At 47.9% G+C, this 23,548-nt stretch overlaps 1 non-coding gene across 1 annotated transcript; it reads right to left on the bottom strand.

Annotated features, from left to right (window-relative positions):
* Positions 1 to 5,168: 5,168 nt before the first annotated feature.
* Positions 5,169 to 5,242, bottom strand: TRNAI-AAU (transfer RNA isoleucine (anticodon AAU)). Its single transcript has one exon. It is a non-coding gene; the product is annotated as a tRNA-Ile (tRNA).
* Between the last annotated feature and the right edge of the window lie 18,306 nt (positions 5,243 to 23,548).

Here is a 23,548-nt window from a genome sequence, read left to right as displayed (position 1 = left end):
GATCCTCTCTGATGGAGATCAGGCAGGTGTTTTTTCCCAGTCTGCCAGAACAGGCTGCTTTGGGTAAAGAAGTGAATTCTGGTTTTTTTGCACCTTGACTTTTGCTCCCTTTTAGATCAGATCCTACCATTGTTCTACAAACTGAAAGAGGATTTTTTGCACATTAAGGAGAACTTGGCAAAGAGGGAATAGACTAAATGGTGGAATGCCAGGGTGAGGGGATCTTCCTGGTATTCCTCAAATCTCATCACCCACACAGCAGAATGTTTACAGTCAGGCTTGGGATGTCTGTCTCCCTATTTCAGTCACAACCAGGAAGCAGAAAGGAGAAGTGATTGAGTTTATTGCAGGGTGGATTGCATTGGGTCAACTCTTAAGCCACCATCTGAAATTATGAGTGGGACAGAGTTGAGTAGGGGAGGGCAGATCTCTGGCCAGATTTTAAAGGGATATGAGGGCCCTGTGCCTTTAAGCCCTCCCTTCACCCTCTAGTCTCCCCCCTCTCCACCTTCCCTATCCCAACCCTCCCCAGGTTTCTGGAGGAGCAGAGAGTTGCATCTTCTCCCTGCCCTGCCGAGCTGCTCACTGGCTGCTCTGGAGGCTGTGCTTTGCGGTCTCCATGGAAACCATTAGTTGCTAAGCAACTGGAGCATCATCTGTGCTGAGCTCTCGCATCTAATTATCCCATCACAGCGGCTGAGAAGGGTTTGGGGAGCTGAGAGGAGGGGGAGGCCAGGCACAGGAGCAAGAGGATAACTCTTTTAGCAGAGCAGATTCATTGACAATGCTGAAGTCATTTAAAGCCACAGCACCCTGTTCCTCTGGAGGATATCCCAATGGCTTGGAGTAAGGGAACCAGGGCCTGGAGTCTTTCTCCTGGATTCACTCTTTGTACGCTCTCTTCCCCTTGGATTCTAAACTCAAGTTCCCTCCCTTGCTTCCTTCCTTCCAAATCTCCTACACAAGTCAACAGACATTTATTGAGTAGCAGGTATGTTCTTGGAACTGTACTAGGCATCAGGGATATAAAGATTAGATAAGTTTCTGCCCTCAAGGAGTTCATAATAGCTCCATTCTGCCCAGCCTAGAAGATTAGCTCCTAAAACAGATCTCCTCTTTCTGGACTATGGTACTTTTTTTTTCTTTCTTGAACTATGGCAGTTCTGCAACTGGAAGAGCTGGGATCAGAACCCAGGTCTGTCTGACATGCCTATGGTTCTCTTCCCACAATGCCACTCTTCTGCCTCCCAGTCAATTAGAAAAACAGGTCCACTTGGCTCCACAGGCATGTCAACCTCTGGTAACAACTATTGTCCTCCTATTGATGAGTGTTGTCATATGACTTTAGGCAGGTCACTTTGAACCTCAATTTTTTTCACCTGAAAAATGGGAAGACTCATTCCTTCCTTAGAAGATCTAGCAAGATATGACAGGTCTAAGAATGCTTTAAAGTAGAGGAACAGAAAAGATGCTGGAGATCGTTGTCTTAATCTGTAGGAGCAGACGGAGGAAACCTGGGGGCTTGGCTCTGAAGGTAAGATGCAATGCTCACCAAATGGTGGAGCCTCTATCCTTAAGATCCAAAGCTTGAAAAGGCTGTGAGAATTAGAAAATTCCAGTCATTCCTGGTTGGAGGAGACCTGGCGGCTGGCTGGTTAGCTCAGTTGCTCAGTTGGTTAAAGCGTGGTGTTGTAACACCAAGACCAAAAAAAAAAAAAAAAAAAAAAGGAGAGAGAGAGAGAGAGAGAGAGAGAGAGATCTGGATGCTCCATTTTTTTTCTAATGTAGCCTATGGTACAACTACTTACTCCAAATCTTCTTCCAGCTTTGTGACCTTGACAAAGTTACCTACCTAACTTCTCTGAGCTGCAGTTTCCTCTTCTGTAGGAAAGGTATAAAATCTGTCTCACTGAGATATTGTGACTAGCACTCAAGCTAACTTATTTAAGAGTGCCTAGCACAGTAACTGGTTCAATAAATACTAATTTAAATAATTTATCTTATCCTCTCCTTTTTATTAATCCTTATTGCAGATGAAGACTAGGGGCTCAGAGGCAATAAATGACTTTCCCAAGGTCACAGAGCAGATAGAAAACAAGGTGGGATATAATTCAGGATTTGTTTTTCCAGCTGTGTCGTTGATGTCCAGGGAGGTGTTTGGGCAGGGAAAGTTAGTCCAAGGTGGAAGTGACTGAAATATGAACCAGCTGTTCCTTGTATGCCAAGCATGCCTCCAGGGTACCAGGCACACAGGAACTGCCTGTTCATTCATTCATTCAACATTTGTTGAACAACTTTTTTGTTTGTTTGTTTTGTTCTTGCAGCTGGCCGGTATGGGATTGGAACCCTTGACCTTGGTGTTTACAAGCCTGTGCTCTAACCAACTGAGCTAACTGACCAGCCCTGTTGAACAACTCTAGGTGGGTACCATGCTAGGTGCTGAGATACATAGATGACAAGACACAATTCCTGCTTTCAACTTGCTGAGTTTTGAAGAATGAACCAGAGTTAGCCTGGCTGAAATAAGTGGAAGGGGATATTCCAAAAAGAAGGCACAGCATACAAAAAGGCTCAGAGATGTGAATTATCCTGACACCTCTGGGAACTGCAAATGATACATTTTGGTTAGAAAGAATTATTCAGAGATGGACACGGTGAGAGCTACAGCCACTGGTTGGGTGATCAGTGGCTCTGTAGCCTATGCTAAGGAGCCTGGTTTTTACCTTGAAGAAAACAGAAAGCCTTTAAGGAGTTTTACTTGTGTAAAGATCATTATGGTAACAGTGTGGAGAATGGATTGGCAGCAGGTAAGACGTAAGGCAGGAAGACTAGGTGAGAAGCAGAATGATCCAGGTGAAAAAGGATGTGCCAGGCAGTAAGCATGGGAATAGAAAGAAGCAGAGAGAGTGCAGTGATATTAAGGAAAGACTGGCTGGAATCAGGGACTGATGGCAGAATAAGGTTAAGGAAGGGAGAATCAAGAATGATTTCCAGATTTATCGCTTGGAGCATTGTGGCTTGCAGGGAGTGGTGGGGAAAAGAAAGCTCAGTTGTGGATCTGTTGAGTCTGAGGTGTTGTGATTGCCAGCCTCCAAGACAGCCCCGAATGAGTCCTGCCTCCTCACATTCATGTCCTTGTGTGGTCCCCTTCCTGTGTGTATCAGGGTTGGTCTATGTGACCAATAGAATATAGCTGAAGTGATGATACATCGCTTCTGAGGCTAGGTCATAAAAGGCAGTGCACTTCCCTTCTTGCTCTCTTGGATTGCTCACTCTGGAAGACTCGGGAGCACCTCTGTGGAGAGGTCCATGTGGTGAGAACAGAATTCTGGGAAATAATGTGTATAGTCAGTGAGTGATGGAGTTTGGATGTGTTGTCCCCTCCAAAACTCATGTTTTGGAAATTTGATCTCCAATGTGGCAGTATTGGAAACTGATTGAGCCACGGGGGCAGATCCTTCATGAATGGATTAATGTTCTCCCTGGGGGAGGTGGGTAGTGAGTGAGTTCTCGCTCTATTAGTTCCCAGGAGAGCAAGTTGTTTAGAAGACCCTGGCACCTCCTCTCTCTCTCTCTTGCTTCCTCTTGCCATGTGATCTGCTTGTACCCGTTGGCTGCCTGCTGCTTTCCGCCAAGAGTAGAAGCAGCCTGAGGCTTGTGCCAGATGCAGTTGTCTCAGAATTGTAAGCCAAATAAACCTCTTTTCTTTCTTTTTTTTTTTTTTTTCCAAAGATGACCGGTACGGGGATCTTAACCCTTGGCTTGATGTTGTCAGCACCACGCTCAACCGGTGAGCTAACCGGCCATCCCTATATAGGATCCAAACCCGTGGCCTTGGTGTTATCAGCACCACACTCTCCTGAGTGAGCCATGGGCCAGCCCAAACCTCTTTTCTTTATAAATTACCCAGTCTGGGTATTTCTGTTATAACAACACAAAATGGAGTAATATAGTGAGGAACTGAGACTTTCAGGCAACAGATATATGAATTAGCAAGTGTGGAAGCAGATCCTCCAGCCTCGGACAAGCCTTCAGATGACTGCAGCCCAGGTTGACACCTTCATTGCAGCTTCATGAGACACTCTGAGCCAGAACCACCCAGCTAGATCTCTCCCAGATTCCTGATTCTCAGAATAAATGTTTGTTTTTATAAGCCACTAAGTTTTGGGGTAATTTGCTAAGCAGTAATAGATAACTAATGCAAATATCTTAGGAAATTCAAAACTAAGCATATGAGTCTGGGGTACAGAGGAGAGGTGTGGGATAAAGAGAGGGAAGGTGGGCAATGGTTAAAATCATGACTGTGGAAGACAGTCCTGGAAGAGAGTAGGTGAAGGCAGCCAAGAACAGAATTCTGGGAAATAAGGTGTACAGTCAGGGTTCTGCAGAGAGACAGAACCAATAGGACAGATAGATAGATAGATAGATAGATAGATAGATAGATAGATAGATAGATAGATAGATAGATAGATAGATAGATAGAGATAGATAGAGATAGAGAGGGGGAGATTTATTAGGGGAATTGTCTCATGTGATTATGGAGGCTGAGAAGTCCCATGGCAGGTCGTCTGCAAGCTGGGGACCCTAGCATGCAGGTAGCATGGCTCATTCCAAGTCCGAAGTCCTCAGAACCAGGAAAGTCAGTGATGTAACTCTCAGTCCGAGGACAAAGGCCCGAGAGCCTGGAGGTACTGCTGGTATAAATGCTGAAGTCCAAAGGCTGGAAAGCCTGCAATTCTGATGTCCAGGGCAGAAGAAGAGTGTGTCCCAGCTGGAAAAGACCAATCTGTCTTTTCTCTGTTTTTGTTCTTTCTAGTCCCACAGCTGATTGGATGGTGTTTGCCCATGCTGAGGGCAGACCTTCCACACTTAGTCCACTCAGATTCACATGCTAATCTCTTCTGGAAACACACTCACTCAAGGTATTCCTTAATCAAGTTGACACCTAAAATTAACCATCACTTAAGGCATTTAAAGGACAGATGGGGGAAGAAGTGCTGATAAAGAAGGAATAAAAATTAGGAGGAGGGCTGGCAGCTTAGTTCAGTTGGTTAGAGCACTGTGTCATCACACTAAGGTCAAGGGTTCAAATCCTTCAAAAAAGGAGGAAGTGAATGGAGCATTTAAGTTTTGTTTTTTCTTAGGAGTGGTGGGGGGTTGGGGGCAGCTGGCCAGTACAGGCATTGAACCCTGGACCTTGGTGTTATTAGCACCATGCTCTAACCAACTGAGCTAACTGGCCAGCCCTGGATGAAGCATCTCAAAAAGGATGTGTCAAATGGTATGAAGGTCAGGATTGAAAGCAAGGATTGAAAGCAAGGACTGAAAAATGTACACTGGGCCTAGAGTCTCAGGGCATATCCCTAGAGAGAGCTTCCTACAGTTGGGGAAGGCAGAAGCCAGACTGTAAGAGTCCAGGAGGCAACCAGGAGGTGAGGAAGTAGAGTTAGAACTGTGTAGACAGCTCTTTGAAGAAGTGCAGCTGGGAAAGGAAGGAGATGCTAGATAACTGGAGGGGAGCTAGGGGTATAGGAAAGGCTCATCTGTTTTGTTTTTAAAGTGAAAGCTCAAGAGAGAGATGGGTAAAATTGATGGTAAGGCTTCTTGAGAATAAAATGGGGTTCAGATCAGAAGTGGAGGCATTAGTCTTTGGCCAGAGGACTGACATTTCCCAGCAGAGAGAATAGGGGTGATGATGTAGAAAAATGCTATACTTTTGGGGGGATTTGAGTGGTAAAGGGAAGGAGATGGAAGAAGTAAGTTAAGGGAGCTCCCTCTTGAGAGAAGGAGGGAAAGCAGGAAGGCCTCTGCTCTCTCTGTGAAGTAGGAAACTCAGTGGGGAGAAGGGGTTTGGGGGCCAAAGAAGGGTGAGAGTTTGAAATAGCTATTAAAGGGAGAAGGGATGCAGCTACCGAGAGCCTTGAGGGAGGCTATGTTGGGTGGTGTCGGCCGAGCTGAGCTTGGGACCACCGGTCTTCAGGGGCACTGACTGTATTAGTCAGGGTCCTCAGAGCAACAGAACCAAAAGGATGTGTGTGTATAGACAGAGATTTATTTTAAGGAAATGGTTCACGTGACTGTGGAGGTTTAGTGAGTCCAGAATTTGATGGGGAAGGCTGGAAGGCTGGAGACTCAGGAAAGACTCGAAGTTCCAATCCAAAGGCTGTGTGCTGGCAAAATTCCTTCTTTCTCAGGAAGGTCAGTCTTTGTTCTGTTAGGGGCTTCAACTGATTGGATGAGGCCCACCCATGTCATGGAGGGTAATCTGCTTAATCCAAAAAATACCTTCACGGAAGACATACTCATGACATAATCCATGATTGGTGATATTGGAAAGTAAAGGAATGTTTCAAAGTTAAAAAAAAAAAAAAAAAAACCTTCACAGAAACATCCAGAATAATGTTTGACCAAATATGTAGGCATTGTGGCCCAACTAAATTGACACATAAAATTAACCATTCACACCTGTCTTGACATTTTGACAGTGAAGAAATGATAAAACTGTCAGGTTTTATTGACTTAGGGTTGGGTTTTCAAGGCAAGGAAAGGTGAGGGTATTGGCAAGAGTAAAGGGATGGAGAATAAGATCCAGCCTAGCTATGTGTCTTAGTCCATCTTCTACTGCTATAACAGAACACCACAGACTGATTAATTTATTAAAAAAAGAGATTTATTTGGCTCACAGTTCTGGAGGCTGGGAAATTCCAGACTGAGGGGCTACATCTGGTGAAGACCTTGCTGCATCATCCCATGGCAGAAAGCAGACAGTCAAGCAAGGCAAGATGGAGAGAGGAAATCAGGCTGAACTCATCCTTGTGTCAGGAGGCCACCTCTCCATAATTAACCCACTCCCAGGGTAACAACATTAATCCATTCATGAAAGCAGAGTCCTCACGACCTAATCGCTTCTTAAAGGTCCCACCTCTTAATACTATTACAATGGTGATTAAACATCAATATGAAAAATTTTAAAAATTAAATTAAATTAAAAAAAAAAAGGGCTCAGTTGTTTAGAGTGCAGCCTATAACACCAGGGTTAAGTGTTTGGATCCCTGTATAGGCCAGCCACCAAACAGACAGACAGACAGACAGACATCAACATGAGTTTTGGAGAGGACATTCATACCATAGCACTATGGATAGTAGTGATGGATGTGAGGGGAAGGAGCACTGAGGGATGGGGGTGTTCAGTAGGTCAGAGTACAAGAAAGGCGTGAGAGCAGTGAAAGAGCAGGAGAGAGTGGATGGGGACAGGACGCAGAGTGGTGGCCAACTAGGCGGCTGTTGAGGAGAGGAAGCCAAGGTCTTCACTGCAGTTGGGTGGATCAAAATATTGTGAGGCCAGGACAGGGGCTGCAGACCCAGTGAAGTCAGGGGCCAGGCAGATAACCAAGTTAGTAGAAAGAGGGGCCACCTGGAAAGAGTGTAGCAGCATGAGCTCTGTCAAAAGGGGCCACCCCTTGTGGCTCTGGAATAATTGCCTGGCAGAAAGGGTGACCTAGTGTAGCCATGCCTCCTCATTTTGTTAAGAGGAGTCAGAAATCTGGATTTTTAGGTAAAATGTCCCTATTTTCAAATTTTCAGCACGTTATAAAAATGGACTTTGTGAGTCAAACAGTACACATCTTCAAGGACAGCTTTGCCTTTGGGGCCCCCAGATTGTGCCATCTGGGAAATGGTGTTGGAAAGGGAGTAGGTTTCACTAGGTGATCAAGAAGGAAGGTATTTAGTCCATTTTCTGTTGTTGTAACTGAATACCTGAGGTTCAATCATTTATTAAAAAAAGAAATTTTAGGGCTGGCCAGTTAGCTCAGTTGGTTAGAGCGCCACCTTGCAACACCAAGGTCAAGGGCTTAGATCCCTGTACTGTCCAGCTGTCAAAAAACAAACAAACAAAAAACACAAAACAAAACAAACGAGCAAAATTATTTCTTATACTTCTGGAGGCTGGGAAGCCCAAGGTCTGGTGAGGGCCTTCTTGTTCATAGGGACTCCTTGCAGAGTCCCAAGGTGGTGCAGGGTATCACATGGTGAGGGGGCTCACAGGAGAGAACAAACTGGCTTTTACGACATTCACTCTTGTCATAACTTGTTAATCTATGAATCCATGAGTGCATTAATTCATTCATGAAGGCTCTGCATTCATGACCCAATCACCTCCGAAGGGCCCCACCTTTCAACACTGCTGCACTGGGGACCAGGTTTTCAACACATGAACCTTCAGGAAACACATTCAAACTATAGTAGGAGGATATTTGGGGCTGAGGGGACTGTGGCTGGAGGGTTCTGGAAGCAGAAAGAGGTTCAGTGTAGCCAGTGAGCAGAGCTCTGGGAAGGAGGGATAGCAAAGGCATAGAATTGGGGTGGAGAAGGTAAAGGAGCGATTGCTCTAGAAAAGCCTGACCCACATGTTTTCTGCAGACATAAGGAGCTTCTGACAAAATTTGAGCAGGGAAGAGACATAATCAAACTTGGTTATAGAAAGATTACTCTAAGAGTAGGTGGAGGCTTGATTTTGGGATAATCAAGCCTCTTCTCAGGCCTATAGGAGAGTTAATCCATACAAGAAATAACAATGGCCCAAATTAACACAAATTAATTTATTAAATAAATGTTTATTAAATGCTTTTGCACCAGTTACTGTGCTAACACTGAACATTCAGATGTGAATGAGACATTGCTCTCACGAGAAGAGTCCACTACTATACTGCATCAGGATTATAGCAGAACCCGAAGTTAGGGCTGGTTGGTTAGCTCAGTTAGTTAGAGTTTGGTGTTATAACACCAAGGTCAAGGGTTCAGATCCCCATACTGGCCAACCTCCAAAAAAATCTTAAAAATAAAACTACAAGGATTTTAGCAGAAGTAATAATAACAGCTATTATTTATCGAGTGCTTACCATGTGGCAGGCACTGTGCTAAGTCTGTCACATATATTTTATATTTTATTTTTTATTTAAAAAAAATTTTTTTTAAAGATGACCGGTAAGGGGATCTCAACCCTTGGCTTGGTGTTGTCAACACCACGCTCAGCCAGTGAGCCAACTGGTCATCCCTATATAGGATCCGAACCCATGGCCTTGGTGTTATCAGCACCGCACTCTCCCGAGTGAGCCACAGGCTGGCCCCAGGTAAGGGGATCTTAACTCTTGGATTGGTGTTGTCAGCACCACACTCAGCCAGTGAGCCAACCGGCCATCCCTATATAGGATCCGAACCCACGGCCTTGGTGTTATCAGCACCACACTCTCCCAAGTGAGCCACGAGCTGGCCCTTACATATATTTTCTTGCTTAATCCTCATAACAACCTCTGTGAGGTAGGTACTGTTATTATCCTCATTTTATTAATGAGTACGCTAAGGCACAGAGAAGTTAAATAACTTGCCAAAGAGGCTCCTCACCTAAGGAGTAACTTAAGTGGTTTTGGATAGTCTGGAAGGGCTTCCTGGAGGAAGTGGTGAATAAGCAAAGGCCTAAAAGTTGAGTAGGGGTTAGCAGGGTGAAGGTGGAGGGAGGGGTGGAGAGGAGAGATTGTTTTAGGCTGAAAGAATCGCAAAGGCTCAAAGTCAGAAAATGGATCCATTGACAATTCAGCGTGGAATCTGGGAAGTCATTGGAGAAATAGCTGGGACCAGATGCAGAGCTTGTAAAGTTTTTTTAAGGAATTTTAATTTTTATCCTCAGGATAAAAGGGAGACCTTGAAGGGTTTTAAATGGAGAGCGTGGTGATCAAATTTGTGTTTTATAAAGATGACTGTGCTGTAGTGTAGAGATTGTGTTGGATAAACAGCTAGGAGACAGTTTGGAAGCTGAGATCATGTTCTAGACAAAGATGATAGATGAGATTTTGGGAGAGGGCAAAATTGGTGGCCTGGTGATGATTTGGCTGGGAGGGCCGGGGAGCGGGTGGAGAGCAGAGTGAAGGACACCTCCTAGGTCCTGGCTTGGGCAGCAGGGTGGATGATGGCACTGTCACTAGCTGGGGAACACAGTGGGGGTGAGAGGGGAAGATTTGTGGGGAGGGTCTGGTGTGGAGATACTTCAATTTTTTTGTTTGTTTGGCAGCTGGCTGGTAAGGGGAAATCCAAACACTTGACCTTGGTGTTATAACACTTCACTCTAACCAACTGAGCTAACTGGCCAGCCAGATATTTCAGTTTTGACTCTGCTTAGTGGAGGTGCCTGAAGGACACCCAGGTAGAGGTGGTTAGATGCATGCTCTGGACACAGGAGAGGTTGTCAGCACAGGTGTGGCAGCTGAAACCTCAGGGAGGAGTACATGCGGAGTGAGAGGAAAGGTCAAGGACAGAGCCTGGGGAACCCCAATATTTATGGGCAAAGGAAAAGAGGGTCCTGAAAAGGAGACCAAGAAGCCTTTCCTAAAAGAAAAAAGAGGGCAAGGCCAGCCCATGGCACACTCGGGAGAGTGCGGTGCTGATAACACCAAGGCCATGGGTTCGGGTGGTTCGCTCACTGGCTAAGCCTGGTGCTGACGACACCAAGCCAAGGGTTAAGATCCCCTTACTGGTCATCTTTAAAAAAAAAAGAAAGAAAGAAAGAAAAAAGAGGGGCTGGCCAGTTAGCTCAGTTGGTTAGAACATGGTATCATAATACCAAGGTCAAGGGTTCTGATCCGACTACTGACCAGCCACCAAAAATAGAAAAGAGCCAAGACGGAGTGGTATTCCAGGTACCCTAAGAAGAACACTTGCAGGGCCGAGCCCGTGGCGCACTCGGGAGAGTGCAGCGCTGGGAGGGCGGCGACGCTCCCACCGCCGCTGCCGCGGGTTCGGATCCTATATAGGAATGGCCGGTGCACTCACTGGCTGAGTGCCCGTCACGAAAAAGACAAAAAAAAAAAAAAAAAAAAAAAAAAGAACACTTGCAGGAGGCATGCTCAGCAACATCACGACCACAGTGAATTGAGAGATTTGAAATGCCCTCCTTGGGCTGGCCGGTTAGCTCAGTTGGTGAGAGCATAGCCTCATAACCCTCAAGGTCATGGGTTCAGATCCCTGTATCAGCCAGCCGCCCAAAAAAACAAACAATAAAATAGAATTTTTTTTTTTTTTTTTTAAAGATGACCGGTAAGGAGATCTTAACCCTTGACTTGGTCTTGTCAGCACCACGCTCACCCAGTGAGCGAACCGGCCATCCCTATATGGGATCTGAACCCATGGCCTTGGTGTTATCAGCACAGCACTCTCCCGAGTGAGCCACTGGCCGGCCCCTAAAAATAGGATATTTGAAATAGAGGAAATTTTATAATTAAAAAAAATCACTACTTAAAAAAAAATGAAATGTACTCCTTGGATAGGGTAAGTGGGGTCAGTGGATATCTCTAAATTGGAGCTTGAATTGGAGCTCATGTGAATGAGGGGGATTGGGCTGGGCAAGAGGATGGTGTAAATGGCTGTGTGGAACTGGTTCTAGGACTCAAAGACCAGACAGCCAGGGGATGACACGAGAAGAAGGATAGGAAAGGGCCTTCCCCCGCCCAAACCCCCTCAGGCCCTTTTGGCTCCTACTGGGTCCCCTTCTGGGTTTTTTTTTCTGGCTGCTGAACCCTTGACCTTGGTGTTAGAAGGTGGTGCTCTAACCAACTGAGCTAAAGAGCCAGCTCCCTGGGCCTCCTTCTGAGTTGTCCTTAGGAATCTCTGGTGTGCATAGGGAAAGACCGTCAGGAGGGGCTTCGTGGGATATGGGTGGGGTGTGGAGGTGAGAGCATAACTGAAGCAGCAGAGGAAGTGAGCTGATTCTGGAGCACTCTTCCCTCCAGGCCTGAGGGGAAGGAGCTTTGTTCCTATCTATAGGGGTGTGGGGCAGAGACCTGGGATCTTCAGCCCAGTGGCCAAGGGAACCAACACAATTGTGACCTTTAGCACCTCTTGGAGCCCACCCACCAACAGGGACTTCCGGGTTAGGGTGTGGCTCAAGCCAGAGAACAGGGAGATATTTCAAGGTAGCCACCAGGAGGGAGGAACAGCAAGGTATGATGGGGAGAGGCCAGGAATGCTTTTGAATCCCACCCTTTCTCATCCTGCAGCTGGGGGGGGGGGGGGGAATAGTCTTAACACAGCTGCCCAAGCCACAGCCCTGAACCCAGCCTCCTCCCATCTCTCTGGCCCTGTCTGATATGTATGTTAGATATCAGTGCCCTTTGCAAAACTTATTTGTACAGAAGCTCCAGTGAGGGGGAAGGGGGGGGAAGTGTGGTAAGGGAAGAGAAGCGGCTCCCTCCTTTCTCCCTCCAGCCACTTCCACTTGCACAGACCTGCAGGCAAATACCAGCCCCCAGTCGCTCTCAGCACTAGCTCCATGAGCACTGCCTCTTCCCCAGCTCCCCACGTGGCCTGTGCTGGGAGTTTCTCCTCTGCTCCGCCGGAAGTGGCCCCGGCCTCTGAGCTTCCCTCCACCCCCATGAGGCCTCTCAACCTCAGCCCTTCCCCCTCGCTCCCCCAGCCTCCCACCTAGCCCAGAGTCTTGCTGGCTGTGGCATATTTTCCTCAAGTCTCTTTGTCTCCAAGAATGGAGTAAGAGCCTTGAACTAGTCCATACCCTGAGCAGCTCCCACTATGCCCATCCTGCCCTAAAGGTACAGGAAAAGCCAGGGAATGGGAAGGAGGCTCCTGGAGGTAGGCAGAGGGCTAGGAGACTGAATGGGCTTTGGAGCAGATGGGCTGGGGCTACACATGCCCCTCACCCCACCCCACTACCTTCCAACATGTGACCTTGATCTCAGCTTCCTGTCTATAAACTGAGGAGATAATACCTACCTCACAGAGCAGTGGTGAGGACTAAATGAAACAGGGCATGAAGTGCCCGACAGTGTTTGGCACATATTAGGAGCTTAAAACAAATTCCCTCCCCTCTTTCCTCTTCGGGGCTCTGATGAGGAAGTAGAATGAGAGAAACTAGGGTCCACAGAGAGAGCTCTCCAAGAGGCAGTGAGGCACATGAGCGTGGGGGTATAGATCTATTCTATTTCACCCCAGGGGAGGGGAGAGAGTGCCAGAGTGCTGCGCCCGTCCAATGCATTCCTTGGTCTGGCCTGGGGGAGACCTCTGGGAAAGGTATTCCTCAAGGGCAGAAGGTCTGGTGGGGAGGGCTGGCTCAGGGTCTTCAGCACCCCCCCACACACACTGCCCCAACTCATAATCCGATTTATATTCCTACTCCCTGCTCTGGACCCGTTGCCATGGTAACAGTGTTCTCAGTTGCACTTCATCAGCTACTAGGCAAATCTTTTTTGCTGCCCCTTCTTCAGTTTCTGTATTTCTCCTCCTGTATCAGTCTGCTTTTCTACATACTCGTAGTGCTCACCTTTCTCTTTTCTCTTGGCTGCTCTGTTTCTCTCTTACTCTTCATTAATGCGTCCCTGCCTGCCTCTGTCCAAATCTCTTTCTAGGCCGGCCCGTTGCTCACTTGGGAGAGTGCGGTGCTGATAACACGAGGGCCACAGGTTCTGATCCCTACATAGGGATGGCCGGTTGGCTCATTTGGGAGAGTGTGGTCAAATCCCTCTTTCTACAGTTTCCCTCCTGTCTCTCTCTGTCCAAGTCCACCATTGTAGCAACAAGCTGGAGTCTGCTGGTTAGACAAGAACTTGTGCCCCTTCTGATATCAGGACAGAGAAGTAAGAGAGTCCTGGAGGGACAGGGCAGAGGACAGAGGGCAAAGGTTGCAGTGGGCTCTGGAGAGAGGTCTGTCTTTAGTGATGCGGTGGGTGTGTGGGTGGGTGTCATCTACCACTGATCTCTTTAACTCTGCAGGGGGTCAGGGATTGGTGGGGGAGGAAAAGTGGTATGGGGCAGTTTTTTCTGCAGTCCTGAATCAGAATCAGTATGGCTCTGGGGGCGTCCTGCAGGGCACTGTCCTTAATTCACTTCCCAACTCCCCTTCAGAAATTTCACCCAGTGCCTACAGCTACTGCTGACATGGGGTGCTTGCCAAAAACCTAACTTTGGCTCTGACTTCTGTCTCTCCAAATTTCCAATCCAATCTCTCTACATCCTCACTGGTTGTATCCACTGGCATGTCCTACTATCATGCCTAATTCAACGACTGTGACCGTGAACCATCTTCCCCAAACTGTGGCCCCTCTGTACTTCCCTGTTACCACCCAGTGCAAAAAATCATGGTGCTACCTGTGACTCCTTTGTCTCTGTTATCCTCCGTACCTAGCTAGACTCCAAGGTGTATCAAGTCTCCTTTTGAAATGTCATTCATATTTGCTTCTGTTTCTTTGCCATTCCGTGTACATCACCCTAGACCAAGCATCCAGCAAGTCGTTCACGGCCCTCACAGTAGCCTCAGAGTTGGACTTCTTATTTGGGCCTACTACAAATATGTCTCTGTTCAGAAATCAGACCTGTCTTAAGCATGTCTTCTCCTCCTCCTCACCCCCTCTTTTTTCTTCTTCATCTACTGAGCACCTATTATATGTTAGGCTCTTCATATGTTATCTCATTTAATCTTCACAATAATCTATAAAATAGGCTATCCCATTTTACTGGAGAATAAAATTGATACTCAAAGTGATTAATTTGCCCACAGTTCAACAGCAAGTAAGCAATAGAGCTGGAACTCAAACCAATCTGTAGAGTTCCAAAGTTAGTGTTTTGTTTTGTTTTTTGCTATACTAGACAGCGTCTTATATGACTCTTTTACTCAAAAACCTTCTCAGCCTTCCTATTTTCTTATTCTTCCTTTAGGCTTTCGAGGCTCATGACGATCTGACTCCATTCCACCTTCAAAACCTTGTATCTTACTGCTTCTCAATGTGACATGGATCGGTATCAACCAGAAGAACACCTGTGTGCTTTAGTTTTTTGCCTTCATCTCTGTCCTGTTAAATATTTTTATTAACAGCTTATGTGAAAATACAGTATCACATTTCACAGGTATAAGCCTGGAGGGATAGTAAACATTGAAAGACAGGATAAGGATCCAAACATTAGCTCCATGTATAGAATGTTAGGCAAACCTAACAAGGTGAACTGATCCGAGATCTATGGAAGACCTCGGCAACACACAATGGGCCAGACATGGCTCAGAGGAAGTTCATGTGAAAAAGAATCCGAGGTTTTAGTAAGTTCTGTCTGAGTCATTGGCATAAGGTGGTTGCCAAAGCTAATTCAATGTGAAGTTATTCTACTGGAGATACAGTAATTGGAATAAAGGAGAGGATGGATAGTTCTGCTTTACTCTGAGTTGGCCAGGTGTCATCATGGGAGTAACTCTTTGGTGAATTGGGAATGTTTAGGCTAAGGAAGAGGAGAAGAGTCGGGAGTCATGAAAGCTCAAATATATGAACGGCTATCAGAGAAGAATTAGACTTACATTGTGTGACCCCATGAGGTAGTCCGTAGACCACCGGGAGATAGAGTTCAGCTCAAGGGGAAGTGAAGTTCAGTGGAGACCACCAGGAAATAGCCCAGAGGAAGGAAAAACAGATGATCATATATGGAATGGGTTGCCTGGGAGGCAGTAAGTATCCCAGTACTGGAGGTGTTCAAGATGATGCCGATAGAATGCTTGCCAGAGATGTTGGCAGGGAGTTGGGCATCAGAAAGAATTTGAATGAGGCAGTTAGTTTTCAGGATCCATTCCTACGAAGATCTATGATTCCTCCTGCTTTTGCTTTTTCTGTACCCCACACTCAGGGTTAACTCTGAGCCTCCCTGTACCTGGCCTGCCCTTCCAGGCCCAGGTCAGTTTCCTCCTTCTCTGCTGGGCCTACTTGAGGACACATCCTGAACTGACTGCATAAACTCCACATCTTTTAATTATTTACCATCTTTTATTGTTCTTTCATTGTCCTCATCTTATAAGCCCTTTGAGGGCAGGTACCTGTATTACCTGTTACAGGATAAAAACTTACTAATCATTGCCTGTTCACATCCCTTCTCCACCTTGCTTCTCCTTACCTCCAAGATAATTTTATCATTCACCTGTTGTTGGAAGTCTTGTCTGGGCCTGCTCAGTTCCAGGGCTTTTGTAACACAGAACTGGGAGGATAGGAGATGAGAGATAGCACTAGGGAGGCAGGGGAGGGCAACTCTCTTGTGCGTCAGGGAGAATTTGGGTAATGGGTGAAGAAAAAAGGAAAATAACGAAACCCGAGAGGCTGCACCCCCACATAATGAGGAGATTGCAGTGGACAAAGAGAGACAGAAAAGCTGTTGACTACAGAAGACAAAGAAGGGCTGATTTGGGGTTTGTAGAGCGACTCTAACTGCTGCAAAGTGTAGCAGAATAGCAGAAGAAAGGGAATTTTTTTTTTTTTTAAAGATGACCAGTAAGGGGATCGATCTTAACCCTTGACTTGGTGTTGTCAGCACCACGCTCAGCCAGAGAGTGAACTGGCCATCCCTATATAGGATCCGAACCCATGGCCTTGGTGTTATCAGCACCACACTCTCCCAAGTGAGCCACGGGCCAGCCCTGGGAAAGGGAATTTTAACAAATGGTGCTGTAAGTTATGAACTGAATCACCTTCAAGAGATACAAGAAAAAGAGGAATTCTTTTTTGAAATTATTGTTGGTATTTGAGTTGCAGGGCTCCAGAATACATTCAGCTTATATGTCCTGTTACTTTCACAGGACCCAGCATGGTGCCAGGGTGTAGATGCCCCAGTGAGTAGCACCCCAGTCCCTGCAGTTAGAGCAGACATGGTCTTAAGGCTGTGGGATCCTCCAGAAAGACAGAAACATTAGGCTTATTCCCTACCTCAGAACTTTGTCTTTTATTATTATTTTTATTTATTTATTTATTTTTTTAAATTCTGGTTTTTTTTTTGTTTGTTTGTTTGTCGTTTTTCGTGACTGGCACTCAGCCAGTGAGTGCACCAGTCATTCCTGTGTAGGATCCGAACCCACGGCGGGAGCGTCGCCGCGCTCCCAGCTCCGCACTCTACCGAGGGCGCCACGGGCTCGGCCCAGAACTTTGTCTTTTAAAAGCACTTCTTAACCTAGGATTTCAAGTTACAAATGCCCTAGGAGTTACAACAGGTATGGATTTTGACAGATGTAGAACATGGGACTCAGGGAGGTTAATCAGCCTGCTCAAAGTCACAGGGCAGGTTTAGGTCTATCTGGGACTGGGAATATGCTTGGCCAAGGCCTTTGTCCACAATCCAGGGATGCCTTTTTAGAATGAGCCAGACAGCTTCATACATATAAATAGGGCTATGATGAGAGAGAAAAGGGGGGCCTGGGAGACTGGGAGCTCTGAGCACCCCTCCAGGCTCTGGGTGATGTCCAGATAAGGAGGCCAGGCTGCCTTCCCAGATCTTATGGCCTCACAGGGAAATGAGCCAGACACAGGAAGAAGTCCAATGGAAAGTTGGAAACAAATGCTTTAGCGGTGTCGTGGAAAGAGTCTGGACAGGGAGTTAGGAGGCCTGGGCACCTCTTCCAGCTGTTGCTTCCCAGCCATGTGATTTTAGGCCAGACCTTTTATTCCTCTGGGTCTTCACCACTCAGTTTCCTCACCTGTGAACATTTCATCTCTTAAAAATAACTGTTCTACAGTGCTATGTATAAGAGCAAATTTTGGTTAGAGTGTGGTGCTGATAACACCAAGGTCAAGGGTTCGATCCTTGTACCAGTTAGCTGCCAAAAAAAAAAACCCGAGAGAGAGAGAGAGAGAGAGAGAGAGAGAGAGAGAGAGAGAGAGAGAGAGAGAAAGAAGAGCAAATTGGTGCAGTATCTAAATATATTCTGTGAGTCCTGTCCCCCAGTGCTCCCCCTCCCAGTTTAATCTCAGAAAGGCTCTTGCCTTCAGTTAATGGCAAGAATGAAATGCTCCCAGGACTCAGAACTGCCAGACCAACTGGGCAGCGAGGAATAGGAGGTGACTGGCTGTGGCTTCCTGTGGGGCCCTGCCTCTGAGAGCCTCTCCTAGGTTTATGAACTCTGCCCTCTCCATGCAGATCAGAGCTGAGTGAGTGTTTTTCTCTCAACAAGCCTGCTATTTAATCACTATCTTTAGGATAAAGAGGAGTTTAGAGATAAACTCATCCACCCCTCCTTTTTAACATTTGAAACAGGGAGTGACTAGGCCAAGGTCACATATTCTGGACTCTCAGGTCAGTCTTCTTTCTTTTGGAACTTGGAGAATTTATGAGAAGTGAGCTGTATGGGAATGCAGCCTTAGAAATCTCTTATAACATCTGGTCAAGATCTCTTGCTGGGATCCTATTTTATCTTCATACCTCCAGTGAGATGTACTGTCTGCCAGGACAAAACCACAGCTGAGTTTGGAAGAAGTCTCACCTCAGATGTTGCTCCCTGCAGGAAACTTCCAGACTCCCAAGTCCAGGATAGGTGTCTCTCCTAAGTATGCCCTAAGCTCTTATCACATAAGTAAAACCTCCTACTTACTTGTTGTCTGTCCCCAACCAAGCTGCAGTCTATGTAAGGGCAAGGACCGCATCTGTCTTGTCACCAACATATGCCTAGTATCTAATCCAGTGCCTGGCACATAGTAGGTCCTCAATAAATATTTGTTGACTGAGTAAGTAGGTAGGGTTGGTCAGAGAAGGATTCCTGGAAGAAAAGCCAAATGTTGAATCAGGAGTCACAACCTTCAAGGAGGACAGAATTGTCCAGAGCTGAGTAAACTGCCTATACAAAAGGAAATCTTAGATAGTGGGTAGTGGAAAATGAGAAGCGGGTCAGTAAGGAAACTGAAAGAAAAAAAAAAAAAAAAAAAAAGGAGCCCTTCAAGATCATCGGCTTTGCTAACCTGGGAGGGCTTCTGAGTAGATGGGAGGAAGGGTCTCAGCCATGCTGGGGATAATAGAAAGTGGTTATGAGCACCTAGAATCCTTCAAGGGAGGATTTTTATGGGGAGAAACCCAGAAGGCAGCTTGGCTGGAGGGAGGGAGGCTGAAGGTGCGTGGAGTAGCTGGTAGGAGCTTTGAAGCCCGGCTAGAGGTTTGTATTTGATGCTGGGTCTGGAGGGAATGACAGCTCTAGGAAGGCCTGGGGCATAATAAGAAAAGGTGAGGGGCAGCTTCCTCCCACTGATTCTCTCCCTGGGAGGACAGGGCCTATGTCTTCTGTTTTTTTCCTGCCCTCTTCCAGGTGTCTGGGCACTTGGGACTCACCAGTAGAGTTCCTAGGGCAAGGATCTGGAAGTGGCTAAGGCAGCTGCTGAGTGGGGGTGGTATGGCAGGGATTGTGGGAGCTCCCTCCTTTCACTGGCCTTCCCAGAAAGATCTCTCAACCCTCGGAAGGTGCTGTTCCAGCAAGAGGAGCACTCTAGCGGTCTCCAACGTCCTTCTTTCGCGAATCCCCACGTGAGCATATTTTTGCCAGCGGCTGCTAAGCCAGCTCTAGCCACCAGGGGGCAAAACAAGCAGCCCTTAAGGTCAGTGTCCCTCCTCTTCCCCACCCACACACACCTGAAGGCCAAGATGGGCGGTGCCTCACCTGGCTCTCACGTAGGGCCGGGTAGCTCCGTTAACCACTTCCTGCCTAGCCTGAGATGCCTCCCTCAAGCAGTCATTCATAGCAGAACTGGGGAGCAAATCCGACGGGGGAGGTGGCGTTGCCTAGGGAAGTGAAGAGGTGAAGTCAGGGTTTGCAATTACTCAGGTCCTTGTCCCAGCTGGAGGTGAGGGAAGCTAGACTCAGTTGGGTAGCTAGCCCCTCAGATGGGTGAAGAAAGCGCTCTGGAGGCAAGAGAGGCGTGGGCCGTGGTCACCTGTGCTGGGCCCCAGGGGCTGGATGTAGGGGAGAAAGCTCCCGAAGCCTTCTATCTGTCAGGCAGTGGGTGAGAGTGTGGGGGAGGGTGGCCAAAGAGTGGAGGGAGAGACACCGAGGATGGGGGTGGGGAGGGTAGACAGTTAAGATTGGGCAAGAGAGCCGACTGGATTCCGCAGCTCTCAGGTGCCCGGTTTTGCGTGTTGCGCTTCCAGTTCCAGGCAGCCTTTCAGGACTCTGACCTGCCCAAGTTTCGGGATTGCGTTCCGGGCCACAGAGTGTTAACTGTGGGTGGGATAGGGGTCCAGAGTCCCTACCGCCTTCCTTCCTCCACAGTGTCACCATTCCGGAGTCCACCAGGCTGGCACGCAAGGAGTTAAGTCTGCCCGCAATCTGCAAGACTGGAGCAGAGGAGAAGGAGGAGGGGGAAGAGGAGGGGGCAGACGAGAAGAAGGGGCAAGCAGACTGCAGGGAGACAGCGCCAGGAACCCCCTCCCCAGGGACCTGGCCCCAGGGCCCCCAACCCCAAAAGAGGCCCTGCCCTCCCCGGGGTCGTGCTCTCTTCCCCAGCCCTGCCCCCGCCCTCCAGCTTTGTGTCCCCAGGAGGGTGGGCTGCAGGATTTCCAGCCAAGCCTTGGCTGCCTGCTCAGTTTTTCCAAACCCTCCAGTCGGGGAAGGCGGGAGCCCTGTCAGGATAAGAGTCCCTCCCCCCTGCCCCGCCGGCCCGGTCTCCCAGCCTCCCGTTTCCTGCCCCCGCACCTTTCCCAAACTTCTTTCCCTTTCCGACCCTGGCCCCAGCGCCCCCTAGCTCCACCTATATTGGCTCCCAAGTTCCAAGTTCAGGTTGGAGTGGGCAAAGTGGGTCTCACAATCCTGGAGAGGCGCTGGTAAAGCCACACTCCTCGGGTCAACCTTGAGACCTGCGGGGCGCCCGCCCCATTCCAGAACATGGCCCCAGGGCCACCTGGAAGGTGGCCCTGGTGTCTCCCGCCCCGGGATGGAGGCGGTGCTGGGGGTTCCGACAGAGCTAGGCAGCAGGTTCTGTGTGGCAGGTGCCAGGCTCCGGGGCAGGCTTCGAGGGGGGGCAAAGTGTTCCGAGCACTGGCAAGGTTCTGTCCAGCAAGTCTATTATATAATAATCACCATCTATCAGGAAGCCAGGCAGCTGGAGTGAGTGGGGAAGCCAGGATGCCCGGATCCGTTCCTCCTCCAGGGTCCAGGAAGGTGTCTCCACCAAGATGGGGTTGTGGGTGCACCCCAGCAGTGAAAGATGTGGGGGTCGAGGGGCAAGTGTGGGGCGCTGGGCAGTCCGACTGCAGCCCCACAAACCCCGCCTCCAGATCTCTGATTGACAGTGCCCTAAGCCAATGATTGAAGTCACTCTGGGGCTCAAAGTTAACCCTTTCTTTGGTCCCGAGTTGCTTTAGGAGATAGAGTCCCTTCGCAGGAACTGTTCTCCTGGCCAGAACGCTTCCCATCTTCCCCGGCAAGTGCACAAGGCTGGTGAGGAGTACCAGCGGGAGGATCCTTTCGTCCTAGCCACCCCAGGAACAGGATGCCCAATCTCAGGTAATCTGCAGCCCTAGCACCACCTCCCCCACCCCCAGCCCCAAAGTAAATTGAATTACAAGATGTGGTTGTGTGAACACACCGTGTTTTTAGAAACAGCTCCGCGTGGCGCTAGCACACCCACTCTGCGCAAGAACAGACACTCTCATACACCCATACACATGCCAGCGCTCCCACCGACACTCGCTGACACACCTGTGACACCCCTCACGATACAGTGACACACAGATACACGGAAACGTGGTGGTTCTCTAGTTCGCCAGTAGAGGGAGCCGCTCGATTCCAGCAATGGGCCGCCTGCCTCTCCTCCTCTCTTCGCACACTCCAGGGTTCCACCCAGAACTCGTGGCTGTCCAGAGCTCCGCTCGGCATCCCAACCTGGAACCTACGCTGGGGGAATGAGTCACAGCCCCACCCAAGGGAGCACTCCACAGGACATGCCGAACGCTCTTGAACTTTGCTGCGTACTGCATTTAAGAGACCCCTTACAACATGGCCATCACTCCTGCAAACATTGATTTCTGGACCTACTATCAACAGGGCATTGTGCCAAAGAGACCATAGCAAGCCCACGTGGCTTGTCATATATGTAATGGGAGACTGATCCAGGTAAATGGAGTGGACCCTTCTAACAAAGATCCTGTTTGAGAACTAGTCCTCCGCCTTATGGCTCAAATACTCTTGAGACCCTGGAGAGAGAAGAAATTAAAGCCAACTTGCATGGGTCAGGTACTATTCCAGATGCTGGGATCTTTCACACCAGAGCTAAGCCTCCCTGTGCTTCAGTTTTCTTTTCCTTTAAATGGGGATAATACCCACTTCAAAGGATTGTGATGACTAAGTCCCTAACCTGGCATGGTGCTTGGCACAATAGTAAGGCAGTTGGGAAAGTCTGGTTGATTGGGTCAAAGCATGATCATGAGATAATGTGCAAGAAAGTGCTTTATAACTCTGATGTGTTAGGCACACATAATGGATTATTAGGTTATCTTCTTTCAGGGTTTGGTCCCCCCCTCCCTCAACCTCCTCAGACTTTGCCCAGTGCTCAGCTGCTGGCACCATCAAGCCATCAAGTCAATATTTACTGAGATCCCACTATAAGCCTAGTGAGCACTTGAGTGTTGTGGGAATATAGAGCTAGAATGCATGGTCTGGGCACTCAAAAATCTTTTAAGGCAACCAGACATAGAACCAGGACAAACAAGATGACACATAAATACTCAGTTGAGTGATACAGAAGTGATAGGTAGTCAGAAGACAGGGAGGTCAGTAAGGGCTACAGCTATCTGGGAGCCATCTGTGAGGAGGGGCAGGGGAGAGGGCTGAGGAAACAAACAGCAGGAACAAGCAGGCTCTTCCTTTCTGGGCCAGCCCGCGGCTCACTCGGGAGAGTGTGGTGCTGATAACACGAAGGCCATGGGTTCAGATCCCATATAGGGATGGCCGGTTAGCTCACTGGGTGAGCGTGGTGCTGACAACACCAAGTCAAGGGTTAAGATCCCCTTACCAGTCATCTTTTAAAAATAAAATAAATAATGCATTTCCTTTCTGAAGCAGTCAATGCTTGTCACTTGTTGGTATTAATTATGGGTGGATGGGTGCAGTGCCCTGGGATAAGGAGACACAAAGTTTAGTCCTGAGCTTACCACTCCCTAGCTGTGTAACCCTGAGTAGGTCCTTAGGTAATGCAAGCCTCAGTTTCCTTACCTGTGCAATGGGGCCATAACATTTTTCTCCCAGGTTTGTGGTAAACATTGAAATAACATGTGGCCTGCTTTCAAAAAGTGCTTCACAGGGCTGGCTAGTTTAGCTCAGTTGGTTTGAGCATGGTGCAGATAACACCAAGGTCCAGGGTTCCATGCCTGTACCAGCCAGCCATTAAAAAAAAAAGTGCTTTACAATTTCTTTTTCATTGCATCTACCATCCTATAGGATGAGAGAGAGAGAGAGAGGGAGGGAGGGAGAAGCATTTTGAGGTTAGGAGACAGTTCTTTTAAGAAGACAAAGGTTTCACTTCCACCAACATTTTCATAGCATCCACTTTGCGCTACTGAGGACTGAGATGAAAAATTCAGTCTGTGTCCTCAAAAACCTCACAGTCTACTAGGAGAGAGAGATGAATAAAGAGATGTTCAGTGCATAATGGATGTGGGTGGGTACAATGAAAAGGGGACCCAGTGTTGCGTGTGTGTGTGTGTGTGTGTGTGTGTGTGTGTGTGTGTGTGTGTGTCCAGGCAACTTCCACTCCTTCCAATCAATGCATAT

Source organism: Cynocephalus volans, chromosome 4 (genome assembly GCF_027409185.1).
Source record: "Cynocephalus volans isolate mCynVol1 chromosome 4, mCynVol1.pri, whole genome shotgun sequence".
Taxonomy (NCBI): Eukaryota; Metazoa; Chordata; class Mammalia; order Dermoptera; family Cynocephalidae; genus Cynocephalus; species Cynocephalus volans.
Note: the sequence above shows the minus strand (reverse complement) of the source record. Positions and strands in the feature narration are given on the sequence as shown.